This window comes from Macaca nemestrina, chromosome 17 (genome assembly GCF_043159975.1).
Source record: "Macaca nemestrina isolate mMacNem1 chromosome 17, mMacNem.hap1, whole genome shotgun sequence".
Lineage (NCBI taxonomy): Eukaryota > Metazoa > Chordata > Mammalia > Primates > Cercopithecidae > Macaca > Macaca nemestrina.
In genome coordinates this window covers 57,276,041-57,300,913 of record NC_092141.1, presented here as the reverse complement: position 1 = coordinate 57,300,913, position 24,873 = coordinate 57,276,041, and the positions used below count along the sequence as shown (strand labels likewise).

At 37.8% G+C, this 24,873-nt stretch overlaps 1 protein-coding gene and 1 long non-coding RNA gene across 2 annotated transcripts in view; both read right to left on the bottom strand.

Moving 5' to 3' along the window:
* LOC105472409 (carbonic anhydrase 10) overlaps positions 1-24,873 on the bottom strand; it is a 544,782-nt gene that overhangs the window by 251,597 nt on the left and 268,312 nt on the right. The window lies entirely within an intron of this gene.
* Positions 1-24,873, bottom strand: part of LOC139359613 (uncharacterized) — a 61,473-nt gene that overhangs the window by 13,712 nt on the left and 22,888 nt on the right. Inside the window, exon 2 of the long non-coding RNA XR_011615755.1 lies at positions 1-24,873. This exon is cut by the window's left edge and continues 13,712 nt beyond it; it is cut by the window's right edge and continues 18,863 nt beyond it. This is a non-coding gene — a long non-coding RNA (uncharacterized lncRNA).

The window sequence follows — 24,873 nt, the reverse complement described above, 5'->3', positions numbered from 1 at the left end:
AGTATTTCTGATCCTTGGCTTCCTCATTTGTAAAAAATACCAAATCCATAATTTTGTTGGAAGGAACAAAGGAGCTGAACTTTAAGACCCTACCCTAGGTCTCCCTACTACTAGGCTATTTTGTTGTTTGCTTTTGGCCTTTTTAACCTCGCTTGAATGATTTAATAGTTATGGTGTACCTGTAGCTTTTAGTTACCACACATCTCTTTGAGAAGTAGTCAGGGTATGAATAATACACATAAATAAAAAATGAGTGAACAGAATATTAAAGCAAAGTAAGCCTGTTTGAAAATTTGGACTCAAACCATAGTTTCAAACCCATAAAAACATTTATTGGGTCACTAGTACATATAGTGTACTGTGCTAGGCTCTGTAGAGGACTGAATTCAAATTTGGTCCCTGTATGCAAAGCTGCTTTTATTCTACTTATCCAGAGGTTACTGAATTTGGAGCTAGTTGACAGTTATGCCAGGAGAACAGACCAGTCTGCCTGCCTGTCAAGGAGAGAATTAAAAACTTGTTTCTGCTCAGTGCACAGCAGACAGCCCGGAAAGAGTCTTATGAACCAAACACTGCAAACAAGGCCATTTCTCCTCCTCTACAGGTTTTTGTAAGTAGGTCAACAATAGCTCAGGAAAGATGGAATTCCAGATCTAAGAAAATAATTTTGATTGAAAAAGATGCAAAAGGCAGTAGAGACAAATAAGAGGTTCCAATGATTATCAGTGGTATTTAAAACAAGAGGAAATAGCCCAAAACAATCACATCTACTACTACCCATTTATTACCATGGAGACACTATGGATTCACCGGGGCAAGGTGCCATGTGGGGATGGAAGTGGTGTGTGTGATTGGGGAGGGGTTGTTGGTAGTGAAAATAAGACTTTTAGTAATGCACAAAGGCAGAGATGAGATAGATAGCCAAATAAATGTAATTCAAGAGAGAAAGTACTAAGTATTAAAGAAGACTAAAGTTCTAAGGAATGAGAAATAGCACCAGTCAGGCAACATGAGGAAGACCTGTTGAATGCGGAGGTCAGACTTCAGCCTGGCCTTGAAACAGAGGTGGTAACAGTTAGCGATTTGGTTTGGATGAGTAATAGAGTTTGTGAATGGAAGAAGTGGAAGAAAAGTCTGGGAAGAAGGTTGAGGCCAGACTCTAGAGCATCTTCAAGATTGGTGTAAAGGGCTTCATTTTACTTGGAAAGTGTTGTCAGGTAAGAATGCAGTCAGTTGCAATTGATGGAAAAATATAACAGACAGTGGTTTACATGAAAAGCAGTTGGTTTATTCCATGGAACAAGAAGTTAGGAGGCAAGCAGGTGAGGGTTGGTATGGTGGCTCAGGAGGCCATGGAAGACTCAGGCTCTTTCCTTTTGCCCTGCCCTGTCATTCTGCACAGGTGGCTTTCACTCTCATGATGGGAATATGACTGCTCCCCTTCCAGCCCCATGTCTGCACTATAAGCAGGAAGACGGTTTAAGAGTCAAGGGACATACTGGCCAATCCCCTCCCAAGACTGTCACCTACATCTCACTGGCTAGGAATGTATCATGTCATCCAGACCCATATGGGAGGCTGATAAATTGAGTATTTTCTATTTTCCAAGTCTTTGGCAAAGAAAGCTCAGGGAAAAGGTAACTATGAGTCCCTTTTGAGTAGCTAGTTCATGGCATTCACCATAGAACTACTATGGTTTTTGAGCAGGGGAATAAAACACTGCTTGATGATTAATTTGGTTGTAATACATAACTGGACTTGAAGAGAACAGTTACAAAGAGAAAGATGAGAACTCAAGATGCAGAGACATGAGTGCTGGATTCATGGTCCTATATGAGTCAGTGGTGGAACTGGGATTTGAATCCAGGCTAGTTGTTCCCGGCCTTTTTCCACCTGTCTCTCAAAGCTGACTCAGTAAGGCCTTTAACACAATGATCTCTTATATAGAGCCATCTGCATAAACAACAATGCTAGGAAGCCATTAATTCATTTATTCCTTCAATTCTGCTTTAATTATATATACTGTTGTGTTGTAAACAATCCTGGGAGACAGTGTAATAAAAGGAAATAAAGAGAATTCAGAGAAAGGTAGAGATAGGTTCAAATCCAGCCATTTCTCTTGCCAATGGTGTGATTTTGCATGAATCACAGAAATTCTCTGGCTTTCGATATCCTTAGAGGAATAACAATGGCAGAAATATATAAAATGAGATAATCTTGTTATGGCAAATATATTGCCAATATGGGTTAGTTGGCCCAACCTCCATTCCACATTTATTTTCCCTAGCCAGTTCCAGCTAAGGCAGTTGGTGCGTTACTATTCTGGCCAATCAGACATAGATGGGATCAGCTACAGTCTCAATGATACTTTTACTTTTCTGATACAGGTTCCTCCCTTTTATACTTCTTTCTTCCTGCTTGTGGACATGATGGCTGGAGTTGATGCAGTCATTTTAGCACAATGGGGAAAAGACCATGTGAGTACTAGAGGCTTCATATGAATAACATTGAACAACTGGACCAACACTAGCAGCTGCAAATCCTCAAACTTCTCATTATGTGACAAAAATAAACTACTTGTATTAGACACTATGGCTTTATTTTTCATTACTTCCAGTTAAAAACACTTAAAATTGATAGTTTATAAAAGCACTTGGTACCTACTTCATACTCAGTAAATGATGTTTATTATTATTCTTGTCATCATCACTATTGTTATTGTTTTTGTAAGTTGCATAACATCAAGTTATAGACTAACTTACAGATAAAAAGACTATAATCAAAATACATAAACAAATATGTGATATCCTCATGAAAAAATGAAAATAAAGTCACCACGAATGATTGAGAGTAACATAAAACCACGTTGGTTCTACATGGGTGGAAATTGTCTGTACAGATGTTGGGAAAATCCACGCTCTAAGCCCGAAGCCAGGGTTATAGTAAAGGGCTCTCTGTCCAGATGCAGAAACACAGCAACCATGGCAGGGGATGTGGGGAGGGAAGCATTTCTACTGGGGTATTTTGAGTGATGACTGTAAAATCAGCATTTGGACTATAGAAGAGGGATTTTGTGTCTTTGACTTAAATACAGTGTTCAGTGTTTGTAGGGATAGAAAGTAGTCAAACTACCAAAGAGAGTCCAGTTTCTGGTAAAGAATTTAGAAATAGGAAAAGCTAAGGTCCATGGAAATGAATTCTCTGATCTTCAGACTTCTCTAACCAACTACTGAATGAGATAAATTGATAATCTATAATGTACGCTAAATGTTCAGAATGAAACTAAAGTACAAAATTGAATCATACAAACAATAGACACCATGAAGAATTAAAAGGCTTATTTTAAAAAAGTAACTCCAGTGAGTAACATAGCCCAGGCATAGATATGCTTGCCAAACAAGCAATCGACCCAGTAAATAACACTGTTATTCAGACAAAATCAGAGATCCTGTGTTTGTGAGGTCAATAGATCAAAATTTTTTATCTACTTATCTACTGTCTATATAATTTATATTCAAGTATACATTTTTGAGAAATATTTGTTATAATGTACAGAAACACATATATGGCAATAGAATAAGCAATAGAAAAAAGAATTTAGAATTCAAGATATTTGACTATGCATGTTTCCAACCTCATGTTCCATTAGATGACACAAGATATTCACAAAGAGGACAAAATTTTAACATCATTAGAAAAGTATAGGGAGGTTGCATTTGGCAGATGAGAATATTGAGGAATTTCTGAAACGTGTAAGGCAGATAGTAACATATTGTCTGAGAATATCAAAAAGCTAAATACTTCATAACACAAAATGGAAGAAAGAAGGGATTTTCCCAGCAAAATTCTGGGGGATTCCAAGATCAGGAGGCAGAGAAAGGTGAGGGGTGACTGAATAGAGAGACCTGAAAGAGCTGGCCCATTCAAAAGGCTGACACCGCGTTTGTCCCCCAAGCAAAGCTGAAAGAATAGCTCCCTGAATAAACTGGTGAATCATCTGTGAGAGGGTCCCAGTGTGGGCACTAGCATCGAAAAAAATTGAGCACTGAACTCCCAAGGAACTTTGATTACCATAATGGGCTACTAAAGGATAAATTCTCATACCTACTAAAGAAAAGACTTCCCCAATGCCCCAACCCCTGAGAGGAGCCAGGGCTTCTGTCTTAAGAATTTACACCCATTGTTGGAGACACAATAATTTTTTCATATAAGGAGGATTATGTTTCAGGAACCAATTCTATTTTCTTAGATCCTGATTCATAAATGCAAATAAGAAATTTTATTCCTCCAAAGGAATGTCACCCTGTTGATATCTTGATTTTAGCCCAATGAAATCCATTTCAGATTCTGACCTTTAAAAAATTAAAATAATGAATTTGTGTTGTTTTTAGTCACCAGGTTTGTGGTACTTTGTTACAGCAGCAATAGGAAACTAATACACATGGAGAACAGACTCAATAGACCCAATAACTCTGTAGTGAGAAATCACAAGGAAAGAAAGAGATATAGATGGAGGGTATGATGCAATCAAATAAATAATAGAAAGACTGACTCGAAGCTGGAAAGGGACTTGAGTTTTCAGAGAAGGAAAGGCCAACTGAGTCCCTTATGGCAAAACTGTAAAAAATTGGAATCCCTAAGGATAAAGAAAAATCTTACAAGCTCCCATAAAAAAATGTAAGGTTGGTATAAATGAATTATTATTCTCATCACTGAGCCCATTATTTATTTGAGCTAAGTATTTTACTTTAATCTTCACCACACTAGCACCCTATACCACACTCTTATCTATTTGTATGTGGATATGGAGAAAGAGGATCCCTGAGGTTATGCAGTTCTACAGTTAGTAAGTGGTAGAAATGGAATTAAAAGTCAAGTTCAGAAACATGGGTTTCTGAAGACCACTACATTAATTGCTAGCATCAAACTTCTCATTTACAATACAGAAAACAGGAAAACAATGGACCAGTGCCTGTAAAAAGCTAAAGAAGTACGTTTTCAAGCTCAAGTCCTATCATTAAAGTATGGGGTAGAGAGGAATGGCATTTTTAGACATTTAAGAACATAGAAAGCTTACCACCCACATAACCTTTTCTGAAAACAAAGCAACAACAAAAAACTTCAGGTTGTACTTCAGCAAGATAAAGTTGAAAAACAGAAATACATAACATACCAATAAAATGTGCAAGGATATCAGTAAAACTTATAGCTAATACTAAGTAATGGTTGAAAATATGGCAGTGAAATTTAATGGAATTGTTAAGTAGTTAGTCATAAAACAGAAGAGGCACAAAGTAAAAAATTAACAATCTGGAACCAAAATTCAAGATAATTTTTAATAATATCAAAGAGGTAGTAAGGAAGAAATAAAGGGAAGTTCTAAAATATCAATGATACAACCTGTATTTCGTTTAAGTGAAGTTGTTGTAGACACTGCTGTATTTTTATTTGGACATGAAAACAATTTCTCATTGTGACAAGTTTAAGGATGTTCACCAGCAGAACAAAAATGTAAGGTGAAAATTTTAAGCTACTATGAGGTAAACTGTAAATAAAAAACAAGAAAATAAAGAATAAAAAACATAAAATAAGAATATATGAGACAATATAGTGAATGACTATCAGTTGAATTTTTCTAAACTATTCTAGAAATATGCAATGTTCCATGCTCTTTTTTTTTTTTTAAAATCAGCTTCATCAAGGTATTATTTGCATACAGTAATATGCACATATTTTTATTAACTTATTCTAAACTTTTATATTGGGTTCAGGGGTACATGTGCAGGTTTGGTATATAGGTAAATGTCATGGGGGTTTGCTGTACAAATTGTGTAATCACCTAGGTAATAAACACAGTACCTGGTAGGTAGTTTTCCAGTCCTCACCTTCCTGCCTCCCTCTAACCTCTACCCTCAAGGAGGCCCCAGTGTCTGTTGTTCCCTTCTTTGTGTCCACATGTACTCAATGTTTAGCTGTCACTCATCAGTGAAAACATGTGGTATTTCGTTTTCTATGCCTGCATTAGTTTACTGAGGATAATGAGTTCCAGCTCTATCCATGTTACCGCAAAGGACACGATCTCATTCCTTTTATGGCTGCGAACTAAGGTGTATAAGTACCACATTTTCTTTCTCCAGTCTAATGTTGATGGACATTTAGGTTGATTCCATGTCTTTGCTATTGTGAACAGTGCTGTAATGAAAATATGCATGCATGTGTCTTTATGGTAGCACGGTTTATATATCTTTGAGTATATACCCAATAATGGGATTGCTGGGTCAAATGGTAGTTCCGTTTTAAGTTCTTTGAGAAACTGTCAAACTGTTTCCACAGTGGCTAAACTAATTTACACTCCCACCAGCAATGTATAAGCATTCCCTTTTCTCTGTAACCTCCCCAGCATGTTACTTTTTGACTTTTTAATAATAGCCATTCTGACTGATATGATATGGTATCTCATTTTGATTTGCATTTCTCTAATGATTAGTGATGTTGAGCATTTTTTCATATGCTTGTTGGCCATGTGTATGTCTTCATTTGAAAAGTGTCTGTCCATGTCCTTTGCCCAGTTTTTAATATTTTTTTTTGTAAACTTGGTTAAGTTGCTTGTAGATGCTGGGAATTAGACCTTTGTCAGACGCATAGTTTGCAAATATTTTCTCCTATTCTGTAGGTTCTCTGTTTACCCTGTTGATAGTTTCTTTCGCTCTTTAGAAGCCCTTTAGTTTAATTATGTCTGACTTGTCAATTTTGTTGCTGTTGCCATTACTTTTAGTGCTTTCATCATGAAATCTTTGCCAGAGCCTATGTCAGAATCGTATTTCCTAGGTTATCTTCTAGGAATTTTGTGGTTTTAGGTTTTACATTTAATACTTTAATCCATCTTGAGTTGATTTGATTTTTGTATATGGTATAAGCGAGGGGCCCAGTTTCAATCTTCTGCATATGGCTAGCCAGTTATTCCAATACCATTCATTGAATAGGGAGTCCTTTTCTTCATTGTTTTTCTCAACTTTGTAGGAGATCAGATGGTTGTAGGTATGCAGCTTTATTTTGAGCTGTCTATTCTGTTCCATTGTTCTGTGTGCCTGTTTTTGAACTAGCACCATGCTGTTTTGGTTACTGTAGCCTTGTAGTATAATTTGAAGTCAGGTAATGCAATGCCTCCAGCTTTGTTCTTTTTGGTTATGATTTCTTTGGATATTCAGGCTCTTTATTGGTTACATATTAATTTTAAAATAGTTTTTCTAATTCTGGGAAGAATGTCGTTGGTAATTTGATAGAAGTAGCATTGAATCTATAAATTGCTCTGGGCAGTATGGCCATTTTAACAAGATGGATTCATCTATACATGAGCATATAATGTGTTTCCATTTGTTTTTGTCATCTCTGATTTCCTTGAGAAGTGTTTTGTAATTCTCACTGTATAGATCTTTTACCTCCCTGGTTAGCTGTATTCCTAGGTATTTTGTTCTTTTTTGCAGCTATTGTGAATAAGATCATGTTCTAGATTTGACTCTCAGCTTGGATGTTTTTGATGTATAGAAATGCTATTGATTTTTGTACATTGATCTTGTATCATGAAACTTTGCTGAAGTTGTTTATCAGACCTAGGAACTTTTGGGCAAAGTCTATGGGGTTTTCTAGGTATAGAATCATATTGTCTGCAAACAGAGATAGTTTGACTTACACTCTTCCTATTTGGGTGTCTTTTATTTCTTCCTCATGCCTGATTGCTCTAGCTGGGACTTCCAGTACTATGGTGAATAGGAGTGGTGAGATTGGACATCCTTGTCTTGTTCTGCTTCTCAAGGGTAACTCTTCCAGCTTTTGCATTTTCAGTATGATGTTGGCTGTGGGTTTGTCATAGATGGCTCCTATTGTTTAAAGATATGTTTTCTCAATGCTTAGTTTGTTGTTTTTTTTTTTTAAATGATGTTGAATTTTGTTGAAAGCCTTTTCTGAATCTATTGAGATGATCATGTAGTTTTTTAGTTCTGCTTATGTGATAAATAACATTTATTAATTTGCCTATGTTGAACCAAACTTGCATCCCAGGCATAAATCCTACTTTATCATGATGAATTAGTTTTTTGATGTGTTGCTGGGTTTGGTTTGCCAGTATTTTGTTGAGGATTTTTGCATCTATTTTCTTCAAGGAGAGTGACCTGAGGTTTTCCTTTTTTGTTGTGTCTCTGCCTGTTTTTTTGGTCAGAATGATGCTTGCCTCGTAGAATGAGTTAGAGACGAGTCCCTTCTCCTCAACTTTTTGGAAAAGTTTCAATAGGAATGGTGCCAGCTCTTTAACACATCTGGTAGAATTTGGCTGTGAATTCATCTGGTCCTGGGCTTTGTCTGGTTGGTAGGCTTTTTATTATTGATTCAATTTCAGAAGTCATTCTTGGTCTGTTTAGGTATTCAGTTTCTTTCTGGTTCAATCTTAGGAGGTTGTACATTTCCAGAAACATATCAATTTCTTCTAGGTTTTCTAGTATGTGTGCATAGAGATATTCATAGCAGTCTCTGAGGTTTTTTTTTTTTTAATATTTCTGTGGGGTCAGTGGTAGTAACATCCCTTTTGCCATTTCTGGTTGTGTTTATTTAGATCTTCTTTCTTTTTTTTTTTTCTTTATTAGTCTAGCTAGCAGTCAATCTTATTTGTTCTTTTAAAAAAACCTCCTGGATTTATCTTTTGTATGGTTTTCTCATCTTAATTTCATTTAGTTTAGCTCTGATTTTGGTTATTCCTTGTCTTTAGCTTTAGGGTTGGCTGGCTCTTATTTTTCTTCTTCCTCTAGTTAAGACGTTAGGTTGTTAATTTGAGACCTTTCTAATGTTTTGATGTGGGCATTTAGCACTATGAACTTTTTTCTTAAGTTGGAACTGCTTTAGCTGTGTTCCAGAGATTTTGGTATGGTGTATCTTTGCTCTCATTAGTTCAAAGAAAATTTTCAAAGAATTTTTTTTACCTTGATTTTGTTGTTTAACAAAAGTCATTCATTCAGGGGCAGGTTGTTTAATTTCCATGAAATTGTATGGTTTTATGTAATCTTCTTAGCATTAATTCTTATTTGACTGCACTGGAGTATGAGAGTGTGGTTGGTAATATATATTTTTTTAATTTGATGAGAATTTTTATGGTCAATTGTGTGGTTGATTTTAGAGTGTCATGTGTAGATAAGAAGAATGTCTATGCTGTTGTGTTTGGGTGGAGTGTTCTGTAGGTCTCTATTATGCCCATTAGGTCAAGTGTCTAGCTCAGTTCCCAAACGTATTTGTTAGTTTTCTGCCTCAGTGTTCTGTCTAATACTATCAGTGGAGTGTTGAAGTCTCCTACTATTATTGTATGGTTATCTAAGTCTCTTTGTGGCTCTCTAAGAACTTGTTTTACGAATCTGGGTGCTTCTGTGTTGGGTGCATATGTATTCAGGTGAAGTCTTCTTGTTGAATTGAATAACCTTAGCCATGATATAATGCCCTTGTTTGTCTTTTTTTGATTGTTGTTGGTTTACGTCTACTTTGTCTGAAATTAATAGCAACTCCTGCTTTGTTTTCCATTTACTTGGTAGATTTTTCTACATCCCTTTATTTTGAGCCTATGGGTGTCACTGCATGTGAGATGGGTCTCTTGAAGATAGTATATAGTTGGGTTTTACTTCTTTATCCAACTTGCCACTCGGCTAATTGGGACATTTAGCCTATTTACATTCAATTTTGATATGTGTAGATTTGATCCTGGCTTTGTGTCACTAGTTGTTATGCAGCTAGTTGTTATGCAGACTTGACGGTATAGTTGTTTTATAGTGTCAATGGTCTATACATTTGTGTGTTTCTGTGGTGGCCCATAATAGTCTTTCCTTTCCATATTTAGCACTCCCTTAAGGACCTCTTATAAGGCACGTCTGGAAGTAATAAATTCCCTTAGCATTTACTTGTCCAAAAAGATTCTAATGTTTCCTTTGTTTATGAAGCTTAGTTTGGCAGGACATTAAATTCTTGGTTAGAATTTCTTATCTTTAAGAATGCTGAATACAGGCCCCCAATCTCTTCAGGGCTAGGGTTTTTGCTGACAGGTCCACTGTTAGCCTGATGGGGTTCTCTTTGTAGGTGACCTGCCCCTTCTCTCTAGCTGACTTTAACATTTGTTTCTTTCATTTCAACCTTGGAGAATCAGATGACTATTTGTCTTGGGGGATGGTCATCTTATATAGTATCTCACAGAGGTTCTCTGTATTTCTCAAATTTGAATGTTGGCCTAACAAGGTAGCAGAAATTTTCATGAACCATATCTTCAAGTATATTTTCCAAATTCCTTGCTTTCTCTCTCTTTCAGGGATCCCAGTGAGTAGTAGATTTTATTTCTTTACATAATCCTATATTTCTTGGTGGTTTTGTTTTTTTCTTTATTTTTGTCTAAGTTATTCTGGAAAAGCAGTGTTCAAGCTCTGCAATTCTTTCCTCAGCTTGGTCAATTCTGCTGTTAATACTTGCAATTGTATTATAAAATTCTTGAAGTCGTTTTTCAGCTCTATCAGATCAATTTGATTATTTCCTAAAATGTTCATTTTGTCTTTCAGCTCCTGTATCATTTTATTATATTCCTTAGATTCCTTGGATTGGGTCTCAACTTTCTCCTGTATCTCAATGATCTTTATTCCTATCCATATTCTGAATTTTATGTCTGTCATTTCAGCCATTTCAGCCTGGTTAAAAATTGTTGCTGGAGAACCAGTGCAGTTGTTTGGAGATAAGAAGACATCTTGGCTTTTTGAGTTGCCAGAGTTCCTATGCTGGTTTTTTCTTATGTGTATGGGATGATGTTCCTTTTTATATTTGATGTTACTGCCCTTTGGATGGGTTTTATTGCTTTTTTCCCCCCCTTTGAGGCCTGTGGGTGTTTGATTGTGATATAAAGTGGATTCAGTCAACTGGCTTCATTTCTGGAATATTTAGGGGGCAAAGGCTCAGCTCAGTACTCCTGGGCTGTATGCTCTAACTCTGGGGGCCTGGTACCCAGCCCCCAGCTCTGTTCTCTAGTCCCTTGAGGTTAGAAATCTGCTGTACAAGAGGGGTTGAGGTGTTCCCTAGCCACAATACTCAATGAGGGGGGGGGGTTGCCAGCCAAAGTGTTTTGTTGGGGCACTGGCCATGGGACCTGTGCTCACTCACACATGCTAGCAACTACAGCAGCATCATGGGGCACACGTGCTGGCTAAAGAGAGGTACCAGTGGGAGTGGGGTGTCAGTGTTCCTGCATGTGCTTGCACTGGCAGTGGCAGTGGTGTGGCAGGGCTGGGGCACTAGTCTGAATTTTTTAATTTAAAGAACTCTCAGTCTAGGGTGAGAAAAACAACAAACAAATGAACACACAAAACACCACCACTATATTTGCTTAAGGAGGAATACCTATGACAAAACCACACAAGGAAGTTGAAAATTAAAAAAAAAGGACAAAGATTTATTAAGCCAGTGACAGTACAACAACGACCTAAGAGTTATAATCAGAGTAGAACTCAAGACAGAAAACATTATACACAAAACAGAGCGTAATTCACATTGATAAAAGTATATGTTCTTACAATGTTATAATAGTCATGAATAATACTGAGAATACATAAAAGAAAAAAGAATAAAAGAATAATTTTAATAAAATATATATGGCGAGAGTGAAAAGTTTTGTAGATACCAAATTAAGGATATGGAGAATTTCAATAACATAATTAACAATCCAGAAAGAATGAGAGAGAAAAAGGGGAAATGAAGGGAGGGAAGAAGGAAGGAAGAAAGAAAGGAATTAAGGAATAGGAAACATTGAATTTTGTTCCAGACATACTGAGATTGTACATTCCTTTTATATGCCTATAAAATACTTACAAAAATTGATCCTACAGTTGACCACAAAGATAATCTCAGTAAATATGCAAAGATTCATATCCTACAAGTCACATTCTCTGCAATAAAGTTGGATATAAAAGCAAAGTTATAATAGAAAAGTAAAAAAAAAAATAGGAAAATCAAAATTCTTGGACATTTTTAAGCACTCACGTACATAACATTTTAGGTAAAGAGAATGTCAAAAGTGACCATCCAGACTCCTTAGAGATGAGAAGAATTAAGAATAGGATATAAAGTTGAGACATAAATGTCATAAAGAACAGCAGTTTGGAAAGCAAAAAATTAAACATTTTTTGTAGCAATAGTCACAAACTGAATAAAATATGAAAGAGAAAAAACTGTTACAGTCTATTTAATAAATGCTTAGCACCAATAACATACAAAGAGAATCTACAAATTAAGGAGAAAAAATTAACAGGTCAGTAGAGAAATGGGTAAATGATGTAAACTAGAAACTGATCCAGGAAGAAATAGAAATGTTTAACAAACATAGCAACAAATGTTCACGTTGGTGATGAGAGAAATGGAAATTAAAACAAGATGCATTTTTTGTCAAAAAGATTGGAAAACATTTTTAAAATTTTAGTAGAGTGTATAGAAAGAAACATTCCTTTTTTTTTTTTTTTTTTGACACAAATTCTCACTCTGTCGCCCAGGCTGGTGTGCAGTGGCATGATCTCAGCTCACTGCAACCTCTGCCTCCTGGGTTCAGGCAATTCTTGTGCCTCAGTCTCCCAAGTAGCTGGGATTACAGGTGAGTACCACCACACCTAGCAAATTTTTGTATTTTTAGTGGGGATGGGGTTTTGCCATGTTGCCCAGGCTGTTCTCAAACTCCTGACCTCAAGTGACAAGCATTCTTAGAGCTTATTGGTTAGTGTTTACATTGGTTCAGTCTCATGTAAGGTAATTTAGGAGTACCCCTTAGAAATTTTAAAATATAGATATTTAGGAGTACCCCTTAGAAATTTTAAAATATAGATGCTTCTATATAGACTACTTCTAGGAATGTATACTGCAAGATACTCAGTGTATGATTATTTTTAGAGAGAAAAGTTGATTTCAATTTTGACAACAGAATGGCTAGACAAAATAAAGACCTGCCATACCATGGAATACTAAGCAATTTAAAAAAAAATGTAGTAGAACTTTATGTACTGCCGTGGAAGAATGTCCATATATTGCTAAGAAAAGCATGTGCACACACACGCACCTGTTTACGCATACACATGTAGGTATGTATATATGTACATATGTTAGGTATTTGACTATGTTTAGGGAAATGTCTAAAAGGATATACAATGCTGAATTGTCAACAATGAACTTCCCTAGATAGCGATCCTTGGGACTTAACTTGATACTATGGTATTTCATCTTGAACTTGTAACATTACTTTTACAATTAACAAAAATAGACAAATTGATGATGGTAAAAGCAAGATAAGGTTAGGATAATAAGAGGACACTGGGGGTACATGAGTTCACAGAAATTCAGGGATTTAATAGGGTTGAGTCATAAATCCAGTACTGAGCATTCCAGTGTTCAAAGCAAGAAGGAAAACATATCCAGTATAACGATCCCAGAAACCATAATAACCTCGCAAAACAGTGGCCATAGTCTCCAGTGATACCATTTTTCTAGGTACTCTGGTCTAACTAAAATTTTTCCTTAGGCTTCATATAAAACACTGAGGCAAGTAACCTCAACAACTCTATCCACAATAAACACCATGATAAATTTGTAAGGCTACTTCTTAAACTAACCACTCCCTTATCAGATTAGTCCCAAGGAAGAAAAACTCCTTTTTTCGAGAAAACATCAGTGAGTCTGAGTTTAGTTCTTCAGACAGAAAACATAGCAGCCTCCTTAAAAAAAACATTGCTACCCACTTGTACAAAGTGAAGATTGAAGAAATGATTGCTTGGTGAGGGAGGTTGAGATGAAGCAAGGCTTGCTTTCACAGACTCCTCCCTCAAAGATTGAAGCTCTTTGTAAACCAAAGCCAAGACTGGATAAAGAGTATGATGACACTTTGGGGATGCAGAGACTGTTTCGACCTCATTCATACATAATATGGGGAATTCATTCATTTCATGTTAGCAAGTGACAAATCTGTTCCTGAGCAGGACAAACAAAATGCAACAATTTGTTACTTAGAAAAAGATCAGGCCAATAAATTCTAACAAAGGGACTTCCATTATGATGTCCTGTCCTTACTTAGTAGGAAGATGGTAAGGAAAAGGTCATTCATTCCAAAGTCATGTGAAAGGTTTACCTTGCCTTGTTTTAGGGTGGGACATAATTATCCAGGTCAATGTCATATTGGTTCTTTTGCCTTCCTAGCATATGAATTGAATTTGCCACTTCATGAAGCACGAAATTAGCTTTTCAATACTAATTTAATAATAATGTTGAATAAATTGTGAGCAATTATCACCCTAATAAGGAAATACGATCACCCCCTGCCCCTGCCCCCATCACCTTTAGTTACTAAGAATAGCCTTGTTTGTTTATACCATAAGAGGGGATAAAACTGATGTCATGAGTATTTCCAAATCTAAGTAAGTAGAAACATTTCACAAATTTGGAATCCCAACCCGTGCCCACCCCCCAGACATTTACCACATCCTTGAAACGATTGGAACCATTTATAGCACTGTCACCTTTATTATGGTGAAAAATACTTTAAGTCATCCTCTAAGAGCTTATACTTTTAGTAGTCATAAGACCTTTTGTAACCAGATCACAAAGTTCTGGACAGAGTAATATTAAAAATAACAGAAGTATTAGTGATAGTAATTATTATAATAGTATAACAAAAATAATTGCTACCCTTTCACCTTTCGTGGGTGCTTATTATTTGCTAGGCATTTTGTTAAGTGCTTCACTAGCATTATTTTATTTAATCTTCATAGCCTCCTTGCTTCATACAGGTGACAAAATTGTGGCTTAGTGTGTACAATGGACCGAATGTTTGTGTTACCCCGGAATTCACATGTTGAAATTCTAGCCCTCGATGTGGCAGTATTAGGTGGTGGAGCCTTTGGGAGCAATTAGGCCATGAGGATAAATCCCTTTATAAATGGGATTAATGCCCCTATAAAAGAGATCCCAGAGAGCTCTCTTGCCCTCTTTCTGCCACATAAGGATACAAGGAATTGGGAGTCTGCAACCCAAAAGGGGGCCCTCACCTGAACCTGACCATGCTGGTACCCTCATCTCAGACTTCCAGCCTCTAGCACTGTGAGAAATCAGTGGCTGTTGTTCCCAAGTCCCTGGGTCCAGGACCCCAAATGGACTAAGAGTGAGAGGTTCAGAAATTTCTTTAAGTCTGAGTTATTAAGTACAAAGTTGAGATTTAAATCAAGGCCATGTCCTCTCCATTCTTCCACACTAGCAGAAAAAGTCACAGAAAGCATCAAATGCGTGGCCATGTAGTTTGGCAATAGAGGAAAAATTCAGAGTTCAAAAATTCGGAACCCAGCTTCCTAAGCATTTACTTCTGGTGTCCCTTGCCCAGATTCAATGGCAAGTGAGGGCAAAATAGCATTCATTTATTGAATACATTTTCATTTTCACAGTTGCTATTTGCTAAGTAGTGTGCTGGGTAAAATTATGTGGTTTCTGCCCCAGTGGAGCTTGTGGTACAGTGGAGAAGGCAGGTAGAATTTAAATCATTACACAAGTGAAAGTAAAATTATAATGGTCATAACTACTACAAAGGAATAGTAAAAGGTTCAATGAGTTTATTCTGAGGTTATGATGAGGAATTTTGTCTTTATCGTAAACACTTGGAAAAGTTCTCCCATCCAAGTACTAACCAGGGCTGACCTTGCTTAGCTTCTGAGATCAGATGAACACTTGAAAAACTTCTGAAAGGCTTTAAACAGTGCTAATGTAGGAGGTGATGAGATTCTAATTTCAAAACCTCTGGATAAAGAGAATGGAATATGAATTGGAACATAAAGGGGGACCATATCAATGAGAAGATTATTAAGTTGCCCTGGAAAGGGAGGATGATCTGGATTAGGATGGAGTTGGGAGTACACAGAGAAGTGGATGGATTCCTGGAGGTATATAGGAGGAAGTATTGACATTCTCACATGGCAAATCATTCTCATGAAATCAAGCCTAGACTGTGTTCTTAGCAAAACGTGATTTCCTTCTTCTCACTATGATGGGGACTTTATCCATCTATTTGAATCTTAACTGATTTTGAACCTGCTTAATAAGGGTTCTTCTGCTTCTTTGTTTGTTTGTTTGAACAAGGTCTCACTCTATCACTCAAGTTGGAGTGCAGTGGTGCGAAATCTTGGCTCACTGCAACCTCTGTCTCCCAGGTTCAAGTGATTCTCCTGCCTCAGCCTCCTGAGCAACTGGGACCACAAGTGCAGGCCACCATGCCCAGCTAATGTTTGCTTAATACAGACAGAGTTTCGCCATGTTTACTGGACTGGTCTTGAATCCCTGACCTCAAGTGATCCGCCCACCTCGCCTTCCCAAAGTGCTGGGATTACAGGTGTGAGCCATTGTGCCCTGCCTTAATAAATATTTTAAAAGTCTGTACTTAATGGAATGAAGGGATTTTTTTAATGTTTTTTTTTCTAAGTAACTCTAGTTAAAATCAAATTGGCTTGCTATATGGTTGAAAAAGATATGGGCTTTATGGGTCTAACGTACAGAGAGAAACCCAAACTACAGTTTATGTTCCTTATCTAAAAATTAAAAAAAAAAAAAGGAGACACTATTGGTGAGTTTTCCTTTAGCGTTTCATATTGCTGTCTCAGCCCATCATGTCAGATGTCTCCACTTGATAGCTCATATATATTCTATATTATACTGTGATATTCTGCATATGATACACCTGGCTGGATCATGCATGAAAGTAAAAAAGAATATAAATGTAAGATAAAATTATCCCTCACTTATATGAATCATGCAATGATATCACTGTCTACTTATGTTAGGTGTAATACTTTGCATTTTGCCAATTCTAAGACTGAGCTCTCTCTCTCTCATCTATTTTTAAGTCAAAAATGAACAGTCCCCAGTGAATAGTGGATCATTTGGGCAGAGGCCAAAGAAGAGCCAGATGAAACCATCTTTGATGTAAACTTTCCACACTTTTCATAAACTTGGTCTAAACTTCTTTCCCTAATCTAACCTCCTCTTTATCTTCTATGGCAGATATTTTTTTACTCCTGTTCTTATTTATTCATCTTATTTTACCCTTAAAATTTCACTTGGTACCACTTTCCAGGCTATAATTTTAGCTCTTCCTCTTGATTATAATTGATGTTCTGTCTCAGAAAACCCTACTTCAGGTCACTTTGAGAAGGAGGATGTGGAAGAGACAGGGAAGGAGGAGGAAAATAAACGATACTGACGATGACAACAATAGGCACTAACACTTCTTGGGTGCATCTCTTCAGCGGGCACTGCACTGAGCACTTCACATATAGCTACAAGTCTCCACAATCCTTCCCAGTGAGGGAAGTACTATTATTTTTATCCCCATTACATATGTCAACAAATGAATCTCTGAAAGGGTAAGTGACTTACTCAAGATCACACAGCTAAAAAATAACAGAATGGGATTTGAACTCAGAGCCCCAGTGCTTAATCACTGGTGTGCTGCCTCTATAAATACCCTTTCTTCTTTAGTCCAGGCCTTCAAATCCTCTCCTATGGGCCCATTCTAGTCCTGTAGGACAGGACCCAGGAGGCAGAAATCATCTAGATATAGTTCTGTATGTGCAAAAGTGTCCAGGTTAGAGTCAGCTTCTATGGAGTATTGCTTCTATTTAGTGATGATGACAAGAAGGCAACAGTCTACTGAAAGGTTAAATGCTCTAAGCTACACATGCTGGCAAACAGAGCTATGAATATGAGCGCCAGGAACTTGATAAGTTCTCACGGGCGTTCCTAATATCCTAGCTATATCACTCATGTACATTACTTATGAGTCCAGTGTAGGAAGGCTAAAGGCGGAAACATTATTAATGTTATGTAATTTTACAATTTTTTATGTTCCTTGCATTTTGAGAGGGTTTGATTATGGCAAAGCAACAGTGAAATAATTCCTTAAACATTTCATTTAAAAAGGAGTTAGCAGTGTAGCAGGTTTTATTTCTAATATCTGAACTTCAGAAACACTACATGTCTAACACAAGAAAACATCAGGTCCCAGCACTTTGGGAGGCTGAGGTGGACAGATCATCTGAAATCAGGAGTTCGAGACCAGCCTGGCCAACATGCTGAAACCCTGTTTCTACTAAAAATACAAAAGTTAGCTGGGCATGGTGGTGCATGTCTGTAGTCCTACCTACTCAGGAGGCTGAGGCATGAGAGTTGCTTGAACCCAGGAGGCGGAGGTTGCAGTGAGCTGAGATTGTGCCACTGCACTCTAGTCTGGGTGACAGAGTGAGACTCTGTCTCAAAAGAAAACGTTAGGTACACCATGGTAATTTTAATAATGATGACAATGTTGTTATTGATGATAGCAGCAGCTAACATTTATTGATTCCTCATTAGGTATCATTAGGAACAGATTCACCCTCTCATTTTGTCCTCAGAACAATCTTACAAAGCTAAGTTATAAAGTTAGTACAAGATAATGTTACCAAGAGTTTAAAATAAAGTGGAGAAATGGAAAAAGCAAGACATAAAATGTTATCTTTTATAAGGGAAAAACAACTTACCGAAAAACCTGGACAGAAATACAGTATAATATTAATAGTTGTTGGTTCTCAAAGGTAAAACTATGTGTAGTTTTTCCCTTCTTTTTTTCCCCCATATTTTTCTCTTATAAACCCTTGTTACAATGGGAAAATACAAGAAAATGTATTTAAAATAAACAGACGATGTGCAATTTCTTTTCTGGAGATGACTAGGCAATGTTTTTTCTCAAAGGATCTTTTGGGGCCTCGAGGAAACCTAGGTTAGATTTTGCTATTCATCAGGTAAAAATGTATTTCCTACCATTCTCTCTTGGAGGCACCACTACAGAATTCACTAAAAGAGAAACATGGTTACAGATTGCTCAGAAAGGGAAAGGTGTCTTTGATGAAACGTAAAGAAATGTCACCTCAGGTGTCATGATGATGTATGCTTTTCTCAGTAAATTTATTTTTATCTTCTTTTTTTTTTTTCCCATTTGTGCCTTACAAGAGCCCTGGGAGACTAGGACACTAGGCATTGTCAATGCCCATGTTACAGAAAATGAGGGACAGTGAGCATAGTTACCTGCCAAGGCCACACAATGAGCTAGTAAAAACCTGAACACAGAACACAATCTTAACTCTTAACTCAGTGCTTTCTTCCATGACAATAGCTTATCTGTGAGCCCTGATTCCTCTTGGCAGGAAAGACAAGCCTATCAATGTATCAGCTATCTAAGATATTTATGGGTGAAGGTTCTGTGTAATGTCTGCTGTAAATTCAGTTTACTACAACTCTCAGCAAAATCAAAGGAATATCAGTTGTATCCCACCTTTTACTCTGCCATTCATGCAACACTCATTGATCGCATGCAGAGAACTATGAAAGTGCTGGGCATTCAGTGATGCTTGTCTTCAGGTAGCTTATAGTGGGGGAAGCAGTTAATTAAATCTAGAAGTACAACACAATAGAATCAGTAATGTGAAGGAGACATAATGAAGTGTCGTGGGCTCTCAGAAAAGGGACACGTCGCTCATCATTCATTAACTCATTTATTCAACAAATAAAAACTGCCTTCTTGTTGCCATGCTTTGCGTTGAATTCTGAGGATGCACAGTTAATATAGACACAACATATTTATCCTTGAGGATTATCATCTAGTGGGAAATTTAAGATTGACCAAATGATTATATAGACCTACATTAAATCAGAAGTGATAAATATGGCAAAGGATAGTTAGTGGTGTAAGAAGCATGTGATCTATCCTTTTGATTCAAGGGTGAGTCTTTGCAGCCCTCTACTAGAACATGAGAAGTTTTGTATTTCCTCCAAGGCTTGGCTATTCAAAGGAGAGTTTGCAGGTGCTGATTGGAAGTGGCTTACTTAATATTGCTTATATCCTTTATTGTAATAATCTGATAGGCTATTTCTTATGACACTGCTGCTTCCTTTTCCTCCTTTACAGCCCTGCATATAGTAGATGCTAATCTTCCTGTTCTCAGTTTATATATGGAGTGTAATGTTGGACTGTTCCTCTTTGCCCAATGAGCCAGGCACACACTAATGGACAGAAAACTGCAATCATATCCACAGTGTTCATAGTAAAGCATTAACTCCCAACCTGAAGCATCCTCTGCTGAGGGTAACAGATGGCATCAGGGTGCCTATGTTAGAAGTAATGCAAACCTGATTATACTCTTTCTAATTTTTTCCCCTCCTACATGAAGGATGCTGTAGCCACCTCACAGAATATGGTGATGTGTCAAAACTTAATTAGCCAACACTTGTACCCCATCTACATTATGTCAAAAACTACACTTTCAAGAACAAGAGAAGAGAGCTCCAAAATATTCTGGCAGGCAGAGAATTCTTAGAACACAAAGGAAAGAGAATAAGGTAGTAAGCTATTTTCTGTTATCAAGGTCTTAATTCTTTCTTGGATAATTAGAAATGGGATAAAATTTTCTGGGTTCCCCGGATGTAGCAGGGTTGCCATATCTTCTATACAAAAATGGAAAAATCTATGACCTGACATGTATGTGGAAAATGTGTGGTCTGGTGTGTATGTGTGTGGGACTAGAAGCAAGCATATTTGAAATAAGTAGTCTCTGTTTATCTGGTATGCGTCACAGGGCGACCAACCGACCCTGTTTGCTTAGGATGGAGGGGCTTTCTGGGATGCAAGAATCTCAGTGTTAAAACTGAGAAAGTCCCAGACAATCTGAGATAACCCTTGATGTATATAGTATATGGCTCTTTAAAAACAAAACAAAAAAACCCTCTTTTTATATGCTTACAAGGTCATGTTGACCAGTACAGTGCTGTCGCCTTTGTTCTCTCCTTTGACCAATGTGGAGGAATGAGGCTACCTGCTTATAGGAATATCAGAGATCTTTCTAATTTCTAAACTGGCTCATCCATCCAAACCCCTTAGCCTTCTCCCACCATTTTTCTTTTCCTCTGGCCCAGCTCCTTGCCTTTTAATGGCCATGCTCACAGCTTTGGTGCTGAATACTCAATTAGCCACTGCAGCGAGATAAAGTCCCCCAACTTCACCCACCCTTTATCCATGAAGAAGGCCCAGAGCTCCTTTTATATTTTCTAGGCATTTTTCACCAGAGTACAGAAAAAAAGTCACATGACAAGCTTTTAAGTCATAAAAAGGACAAAAAAAAAAAAAACACCTCACAATAAAAATGTGCATTTGGAAATTTTATATGCCCAAGGAGCAAGTTCTAGCTCAGTTTGCTTATGTATTAAGTTCATACCCAAGAGGGCCAATGCTTCCTCTAATCTATCCCTAAGCCCCCTTTACCTGTATTATTTGCAGGCTCGGTGAAGGAGCCTCTATCCTAGGCTGCTTCTGCTTCTCATGCCCATCGGAGGCAGTGCATGTAATACAAACCCTGTGGAATTTGGACCTCTCCAGCTTGTTCAGAGCTGGTTTAAGGTCAGTTGCTCTGCCACTTTTTAGTTCAGTATGCTTAGATGAATTATTTAATCCTCTAAATCTCGGTTCACTTGTTACATTTTCACAGAGATCTAGAAACATTAAAAAATACTATTTACATGTTCCCAACCTCCTAAGGTGGCTGCTTGGTTTGCTCTCATGTTCAGCATGATAGATAATTGTAAGGCATACAAGAATTTCAACCATCAAAGATGTAAGTAAATTCTCTATATTCTCTTCATGATGACAAAATAAGCGGTTGAATATTTGCCCTAAGATTGGAAATCAAAAAGTTTATCCATCAGTGCTCCATAAATTGCAGTTGACGCTTCCCTGTGGTACTAAGACAGCCGTTGAGGTGGAAAATGGGGCTTAGGCTTGGAGACAGGAGGCTTTGGGTAAATGGTTTGCGCTGAGTCTCAGGTGGAGTTAATTCCCCCTGACCTTCTGGGCCTGTTGTAAAGATAAGTTGAGAAGTGATCTAAAAGTGTATGACACAGAGTAAGCTCTTGACTGTTGGTTAAGTTGGGCACACTTCTTTTCTCCTCTTGGCACAAGGCATAGAAGTGCCACATGCTAGTAAGTGGTATTTCTATCATTTTCTGGCTCTCCTCCTTACCTGCTTAGAGTTCATGGCCCATCATCCCTATCAGTCCTTTTTTTTTTTTTTTTTTTTTTTTTTTTTTTTTTTTAACAACCCTTTGCTGCTCTCTTTCATCAAACTCACATGTCATTCCTTATAGCTGGTTGGACCTAGCTCTCTGTCTTCTCTGTTCTTATCCCCAAGCTATTTAATGAATCTAGATAAAGACATACAGTTATCATTTCATCTGTAACCATAAATCTCAAGTGTGTTTCACCATTCTCCCACATTGCCCTAATCAACTCACACTCCCACATTCAGGGCTAGCTATTTTATTATCTGCCTTCCCCATTACCCAAATTTCCAATTACCGCTCCTCACTCTCAGTTGATGACCTTGATTCTCACTTGAGAACATAAAGCAGAGCTACTTTATCTTCCCACAACCAAACCTACTTCCCCAGCTGCACTCACACAGAAACCCTCCTCTGTCCCTCCAGTTATGGGGGTGAGCTGTCCCTTCACATACTGATGGCCTGCACCTCTTTTCTTGGATAGGATCCCACATTCTCTTGCGTGGAGGAGGACTTGACACCTACAGAGAATCTGTCTTTCCTTAGCATCATCAGTGAATTGGATTATTCCCATCAGCACAAGTATATCCTAATATTTCCTGGATGAATATCTATACTTATTTTGATCCCTATTTCTCTCTAGCTAGCCTACCCCCATTTTGTGCACCCTTTTATGTCAAAAAATTTTTAATGGTTTTTATACTGCCTTCACTATCTCATTCTATATTCATTTATCAACTTTCCAAGCAGCTTTTCCCCCCAACTATTCCACTGAAACTGCTCCCATCAATGACTTCTGTCTTGCTAAATCAAATGATCAGCTAATTGCTCTCTACAGGAAAAACTTTGTTCATTTGGCTTTTATGGCACCACACTCTCTGGATTTCCCTTTCTCACTGGATGTGCCGTCTCAGTCTCCATTGCTGGTGCCTCCCTTGCCTGCCAATCTCTAAACGTCGGGATACCATAGGACTCAATTCTTAGCCCTGTTTTCTAACTACACTCACTCCTAGAGAGTCTAACCTAGGCCCCTGGCTTTAAATATTTGTTATATGCCATGGACCAACAAATTTATATCTTCAGCTCCACTCTCTCTCATAGTTTCCAGACATGTGTTTTGCCTATTTGACATTTCTATTTGCATGTTTAAAAGGCACCTCAAACTCAGTAACTCTAGATTAGAATTCCTGATCTCTCATCCCTGACAAAACCCACTCCTCCCTCCGTCTTCTCTATCTCAATATATCAAAGGGCCATTCACTCAATGACTGCTCTCTTTCTCTCACAACCAATGTCCAATCCATCTGCATGTCCTGCTTGCCCTACCTTTGAGACAGATATTGCACTATATCACTTATCTGCACCTTGCATCTACTATGTCTTACGTCTCTTCCAGATGACACAGTGGCTTCCTAGTGTTTTGTTTCCATCCTTACCTTGTACAGTCAACTTCACACACAGCACTTGGAGCAATCTTTTAATAACCTACACCAAGTCTTTCCAATCTCTATTGAAAGCTTTCCAGTGGTTTCCTATAACATCAGCATTAGAACCAAACTCCTTTCCATAGCCTATGTGGCTCTTGACAATCAGATTTTTGGCCGTTTTTCTGTAACCTGAATTCACCTTCTGCTCACTGTCCTCTGTTCATAGTAACCTTCTTCCTGTTTATTGAATGTGCCAAATCCGTACCACCTGATGGTCTTTGAGCAGCTGTTCTCTTTGGCTCAATAATCAACTTCCTGGTGTTCACTTGCTTACTCCACTTAGGTTGGCTCAAATGTCACCTCTTCCTTCAGTGGGGCCTTCCTGGCTGCCCCATCTAAAATAGCAACCCCGGCCTTTTTTCATTCTGTTTTATTTATTTTATTAACTTACCACATTAAAAATATTTTACATATATACGTATATGTGTGTGTATATATATTTATGTACTTTATTGGTTTAATATCTGTTCCTGACCAGATCCCTCTTCAAGGCTGAAGGACTTATTCCCCCAACTGCTGGGAGTCCTCAGTGGCCATCTCTTTCCCAGGATTGTCTTTAGCTGATAAGAGCCCCTGTCCAAGATTGCACCTCATTCCCGGTAAGTCCACAGTCAATGACTGACCTATACACCTGTCTAAAGATGAGGGTTCCCTCGGCACAATGGGGGACCATTTTGAAGGGTCATCCCAGCTTTAGAGCTTTCCACGGGGTCAGCTGCAGCCTTTATTGAGCCTGTCTCATGGTCCAGTCCTTCTTACTTCCTTTTTCCCGCAGGACTTAAACCTGAGAGCCCTTTTCAATGAACTTCCTGTGCAGAATGTCCACGTCAGAGGCTGTTTCCTGGGGAACCTGACGTGTAAAACCTTCATGAAAATGTAAGTTTTACCAGTGCTTAAACCTCATCTGTCTGATTTTCAGTTATCTTCCCAGAGCCTAAAACAGTGCCTGGCACATAGCAGGTGTTCAATAAATAGTGAGTAAATTAATGAATAAAGTAGAAGGGCTGGGATCAGATTCAGTACTGTATGATCTCAAAGGCACTGTGTTCTCTGCCCCACAAACACTACCATCCAGGCAATTCCAACTTACAATTAGAAATTCAGTTCCATTTGAAATTCTGCCCTTGCTTCTGCATGCACCTGGTACCAGATGAAACTTGCAGTTGCTAAGGCACACAGATTAATTGAAAGAACTCATTCCCACAAATGGTGAACCTGGGAGAGC